Below are 6,666 nucleotides of genomic sequence, written 5' to 3'. Positions count from 1 at the left end.
CGTTGACTGGGTCAACCCAGTCAACGTGGCCTGTGGGGCCCGCTGGCAGCGACCCAGGGGTGGCCCCAGGTGTGCTAGCTGAGCGGAGCCGCTGGAGTAGCTCCGGCGAGCTCGCGCGCAGCGGCCGAACACCGGCGAGCGACAGGATTCGTCTACGGGACACCAAATCGAGCGTCGTTTCTTGCGTTCGAACGAGGAGAGTGCCTCGCGTCTATCTACGGCATCGGAACGCGCGGGGGTAGCTGGAAACAACGCCGGTGTTGAGCGTGGCGGACGGCTGTTCAGGCGCAGACATGGATCGCGCTACGGGGCTCCGTTCGATGCGTGCTTGGGTCCGAACAGACGAGCGCGTCGAGGCGCGTTGAACGGTGGGGGGGGGGGCTTGGCCGGAAAAGGCTGGAGACAGCGGTGGCGAGCGGCAGAGCGGACGCCGGAGTTCGGGCGTCGACGGATCCAGCGCTAGGGGGTGCCGGGAAGCAGGGGCTCATGCTCGTTGGGCTCCTGGGAGCACCAGGAGTTCGACCGTGGCCTCAGGCGGCGGTGACATCAACCACAGTGATGACCACAAGCTCTTCGGCGGCGAGCCGAGCACGGACGGGACGACAGCTAGCTACGGCACACGAAGAGGCTAACAGAAGGGAGCAGGAGACGGAGCAGCTCACCGAGCGGCACACCGATGGCCCTTGGTAGTTTAGGAGCAGCAGAGTCGACAGCGCTCGTCGGAGATGCACAGGGGGGTCTGAGGAAGAAGAAGGGCTCGATCCCAGCGTAGCAGAGCTCTCCTGCTTGCGCTCGTGGTCGAGGACGAGATAGTTGAAGACGGCAGAGACGACAGACAGGTCGACGAGGCAAATGGGGCTTGGCGGTCGCGAGGAGGGCGAGGCACGGCGGCGACCTTGTCGGCCTCCTCTCCAAGATGAAGGAGAGGGAGAGAGAGAAGGGGAGAGTGGGTGAGGGAGAGCCAGGGGATGGAGAAGCAGGAGTGGCGGTAGGTGAGGGGTAGGACTCGAGGCGTCCGGGGGCGGCGACCTTATCGCCTCGGCGATGGGGACGGCAAGGTGGCCAGGCTACGGCCGACGGGCACGGGCGCTCGGTCGGCCGAACAGGGCGAAAGACGACATGGGATGGTGGGCTGGGCCGGATGGCCTGTTGGGCTTAGCCCGGGGGGTGGGGGTTAGGCCTATGGGGTCAGGGGCCTTTTCTATTTTTTTTAACATTTGCTTTCCTTTTAAAAGCTTTTATGTTTTATTTTAGCTACTGTTTTAAGTAGTTTAGGCCACATAACATTTTGCAAAAATGATGGTTCACCACCAATATTACCAGAAGAATACTTTCCACATGATGAACATTTTAGTTTTCATGTTTGAGTATTTTTGAATTTCGCAAATAATTTGAAATTTAATTCAACTGGAATTTGAAAGAGACAAGAGGCAATGATGAACAAACACTTGTTTAGCAAAATGATTAACTTAACCCCAGGGATTACTGTAGCATTATTACACCTGGGTGTTACAACTCTCCTCCTCTAAAAGAAATTCTCGCCCCGAGTATTAAGAGGTAGAAGGGAACAGGTCGGGGTATTCAGCCCGGAGGTTATCTTCGCGTTCCCAAGTGGCTTCCTCTTTAGTATGATTCGACCATTGCACCTTGAGGAACTTGGTAACCTTCTGGCGGGTTCAACGTTCAGCTTCTTCAAGAATGCGAATCGGATGCTCTTTGTATGTGAGATCATCTTGAACTTCAATCAATTCCGGATCCACTTCACGTTCCAGATCCTTGAAGCATCGACGAAGTTGTGACACGTGGAAGACGTCATGAACGTGAGAGAACTGAGGTGGCAACTCCAATTGATAAGCCACCAGTCCACGATGGGAGAGAATGCGGAAAGGACCAATGTAGCGCAGAGCTAGCTTGCCCTTGACTCTGAACCGATGAGTGCCTCTCAAAGGAGTGACACACAAATAAGCTTGTTCACCAGGTGGATAAGTTGAACCCTAGTGTTTCCGGTCATAGTTGCTCTTCTGACGGGACTGGGCCACCTTGACATTATCCCGAACAATGCGAACCTGCTCCTCAGCTTGTTGAATAATGTCTGGACCAATGAGCGTTTGTTCCCCGGTTTCTGACCAATATAGAGGGGTTCGGCACTTACGTCCATAGAGCACTTCAAAGGGTGCCATCTTCAAGCTGGCTTGATAGCTGTTGTTATAAGAGAACTCCGCATAAGGGAGAGATTCTTCCCACTTCTTGCCGAAAGAAATAACGCAAGCCCGAAGCATGTCTTCAAGAATTTGATTGACGCGCTCAACTTGGCCTTGGGATTGGGGATGATAAGCAGTGCTCCAGGTAATATGAGTTCCCATTGCCTCTTGGAAACTATCCCAGAACTTTGAAGTGAATATACTGCCGTGATCTGAACCGATCTCCTTCGGAATGCCATGGAGTGACACAATTCGGGAGATATACAAGTTTGCTAATTGACTAGCAGTGATTGTCTCCTTGACTGGCAGAAAGTGAGCAACCTTCGAGAATTGGTCGATGACGACAAAGATAGCATCGTTACCTTTATGAGACTTGGGAAGGCCAGTGACGAAGTCCATTTGGATTTATCCCACTTCCATTCAGGAATCGTAAGCGGTTGTAGAAGTCCAGCTGGTTTCTGATGTTCTGCTTTGATGCGACGACAAACGTCACATTCTTCGATATATCGAGCAATGTCTTGCTTCATTTTAGACCACCAATACTTCTGACAGATGTCTAGATACATCTTGGTACTTCCCGGATGAATAGAGAGAGGGGTGTCATGCGCTTCTTTCATCACCTTCTCTGTCAGAAGCCCGAACCGGGGTACTACAATGCGATCTCTGAAGTATAAGGTTCCATCTCCACCAAATGAGAAATCTCTGGATTTCTCTAAGGCAAGATCCTTTTTCATCAAATCAACGTGAGCATCTTTGGCTTGAGCAGACTTAATTGCTTTCAGAAGAGTTGGTTCTAGGACAAGGTTATTTAGAGAACCATGTGGAACTAGTTGAAGGTTCAGCTGGCATAGCTCTTCATAAAGGCGGGGTTGAGCTTTGTAGACCATGTGATTATTGCCATAAGACTTGCGGCTTAGGGCATCGGCTATTACATTAGCCTTGCCAGGGGTATAGGATATACCACAGTTGTAGTCAGCAATAGATTACATCCATCGCTGTTGATGGAGGTTCATATCTGGCTGAGTAAACAGGTACTTCAGACTCTGATGATCGGTGAAGATCTCACAACGATTACCGAGAAGGTACTGTCCCCATAGCTTCAATGCAAAGATAACCGCACCAAGCTCGAGGTCATGAATTGGGTAGTTTTCTTCGTGAGGACGTACTTGACGGGAGGCATAAGCAATCACCCTGCGCTCTTGCATTAGGACACAGCCTAATCCTTGACGTGAAGCGTCGCAATAGATGACGAAGTCGTTCCGAGAATCAGGGGGAGCAAGCACTGGGGGCAGATGTCAGCTTGTCCTTGAGTGTCTGGAAACTTTCCTGACACTTTTCAGTCCAATCAAACTTAACGCCTTTGTGTAGCGGAATGGCCAGTGGCTTGGTGATCTTGGAGAAGTTCTCGACAAAGCGGCGACAATAACTGGCTAGTCCGAGAAAGCTTCTGACTTGCTTGATAGTCTTCGGAGGGGTCCAATCAAGGATAGCCTGAACTCGCTCTGGGTTGACGGCAATACCATCCTTGGAGATGACATGCCCAAGGTAGGTTACTTCGGGAAGCCAGAATTTGCACTTGGAATACTTGGCATAAAGTTGATGCTCTCGAAGCTTTTCCAGAACAAGACGAAGATGTTCAACATGTTCTTCTTTATTCTTCGAATATACCAGAATATCATCCAGATAGACTACGACGAACTTGTCGAGGCAATCCATGAATATGTAGTTCATCAGACGAGAGAATGTGGTTGGAGCATTGGTCAAGCCAAAAGACATGATGGTGTACTCGTAAGAACCATAACGAGCGACGAATGCGGTCTTTGGAATATCCTCTTCACGAACACGGATCTGGTGGTAACCCAACCTCAAGTCGAGTTTAGAGAATATCGATGAACCAACCAGTTGATCATACAGATCATTGATCCGAGGAAGGGGATATTTGTTCTGAATTGTAGCTTGATTGATAGGACGGTAGTCTTGGACCAATCAGTTCGTTCTGTCCTTCTTCTTAACAAAGAGAGAAGGTGCTCCCCAAGCAAGGAGCTTGGACGAATGAAACCCTTGCGAAGAGATTTGTCGATTTCCTCCTATAGTTCAAGGAGTTCATAAGGTGGCATCTTGTAGGGTTGTTTGGCGATTGGAACGGTGCCTGGTTTCAAGTCGATGACGAACTCGACAGCCCGGGCAGGGGATATTCCTGGGAGTTCTTCTAGAAAGACATCTAGGAAGTCGCAAACAACTGGAATCTTTTCAATTCCCTCAAGAGGTGCTGCGTTCAACGCATTCAAGACATAAAGTCGTGCTTCAGCGTTTTGAACCAGACGAGTATTGTAGCTTACTATCTCATATGAAGGGTGAACAAGGTGGACGGTTTTAGTGGTGCAAACGATAGAAGCCGTATGTGCTTTCAACCAATCCATTCCCAGAATGAGGTCAATATTGGAAGACTTCAGAATAATGGGGGAGGCAAAAAATTCCAACCCTTCAGTTTCAATGGAAACGTTGTGGCTAACCATGGAGGTTTGGCATTGGCCCGCGGGTTTTTTACCACTAGTGGAGTGTCCATCTCTTCGTATTTAATGCCATGCATGAATGCAAAATCTTCTGATATGAAAGAATGTGATGCTCCTAAATCGAATAAAACAGAAGTCGGTACTGAATTAACAAGAAGAGTACCCATCACACTGGCAGGCTGGTCTTGAGCTTCATTCAGATCAACATGATTAGCCTGACCACGACCATAAGGTCTGGTATTGCCGTTGCGGGGCTGGTTGTTACGGCCAGTTGAAGGCAGAGCTAGCTGGTTCTTTTTCTGATTGCACTCTTTGGCAAGGTGACCTAGACGGCCACATCTGAAGCACAAACCATCATTGGGATTGGGAGAATGAGCTCGAGGTGGTGCAGTCCGAAGAGGCTGCCTCATTGGTGGTGATAGACGCGGAGCAGCATAGGACTATCTTGGTGCAGGTGCAGTTGGATGATACATGCTGTGGGGAATCCATATCCGACGCTTCTGCGCTGACGGGTCCGAAGATGAGCCACCGTCACGATTGCGCCTGAGAGATGCATGATGCCCCTGAAGACTAGCCTCAACATGAATAGCCTTGTTCACCAAGGTGGCGAAGTCGGCAAAGTCATGAACGAGCAGTGCTAGCTTGATATCAGGGTGAAGTCCATCACGAAACTTCTCTTGCTTATGAGCATCAATTGCAATGTCTTCTTTAGCATAACGTGACAAGTCCAGAAATTCCCGCTGATAAGCATCTATAGTCTTGTTGCCTTGGGTGAGGTTGCAGAACTCGCGCTTCTTCTTGTTCATGATTCCCTGAGGAATGAAGCGGGCACGAAAGGCAGATTGGAAATCCGGCCAAGTGATGACCGTTCCAGTAGGTAGGGTACATCGGTGGCTGTCCCACCATTGAGCAGCGGGACCCTTCAGAAGAATGATGCAAAGGTGACATAGCTAGCAAGGGCCACACTAGCAGACTCCATTTCATACTTGATGTCGCGGAGCCAGTCATCAGCATCAAGGGGCTGAGTTGACCTGCGGTAAATAGTTGGGTTGAGGCGGATGAAGTCCTGCAGAGTTACCGGGGCTGACTGTTGATTTATGTTCGGACGAGGAAACTGAGCCATCATTCCTTCCATGACCTGGCGGTTCATCTCAAACTGCTGCATCATTCCGACCATAAATTCAGGCGGCGGTGGAGCGTTGCCACCACAGCCACGACCAACGGGTCTAACCATCCTGCTAACATGTAACAGGGGGTAGTTCAACATCGAGCATTTGTAAAGACAAGGATCATTCATGATGAAACATGCATAATGAAAGAGGTACGATGGATACCATATAGTAGTCAACACGACAGTGTGTGCACTATTCAAAATACCAGCCTAAGGAATAACTATGGCTTATCCAACTTTGGGGTGAATGTGGTCACGGGATCCTAATGTTAGAGTTAGTACATTCGTTTAACCCGAATGGAAGAGAGATTAGAGTCCCAGAGTATAGACGAGGAGTAAAAGATCCTAATACCACCCAATGGCGATGTGGGCCCGTAAGACACACAGCCATGTTATTAAAAGTTTTTGTAGTGACTAGACTCGACGTCGGCCAAGGACTTGGAAAGGGGGCTACCTACAGGCAGTCGGCTCTGACACCAGCTTGTGACGCCCTCGATTCAATCGTACACTAATCATACACGCAAATGTGTACGATCAAGATCAAGGACTCATGGGAAGATATCACAACACAACTCTAGACACAAATTAAAATAATACAAGCTTTATATTACAAGCCAGGGGCCTCGAGGGCTCGAATAAATAAGCTTGAATACACAAGGATCAGCGGAAGCAACAATATCTGAGTACATACATAAGTACAACAAGTTTGCCTTAAGAAGGCTAGCACAAAAGGAACATTGATCGAAAAGGCAAGGCCTCTTGCCTGGGATCCTCCTAACTA

The sequence above is a fragment of the Aegilops tauschii genome, chromosome 7, assembly GCF_002575655.3.
Source record: "Aegilops tauschii subsp. strangulata cultivar AL8/78 chromosome 7, Aet v6.0, whole genome shotgun sequence".
Taxonomy (NCBI): Eukaryota; Viridiplantae; Streptophyta; class Magnoliopsida; order Poales; family Poaceae; genus Aegilops; species Aegilops tauschii.
This window is presented reverse-complemented; position numbering follows the sequence as displayed.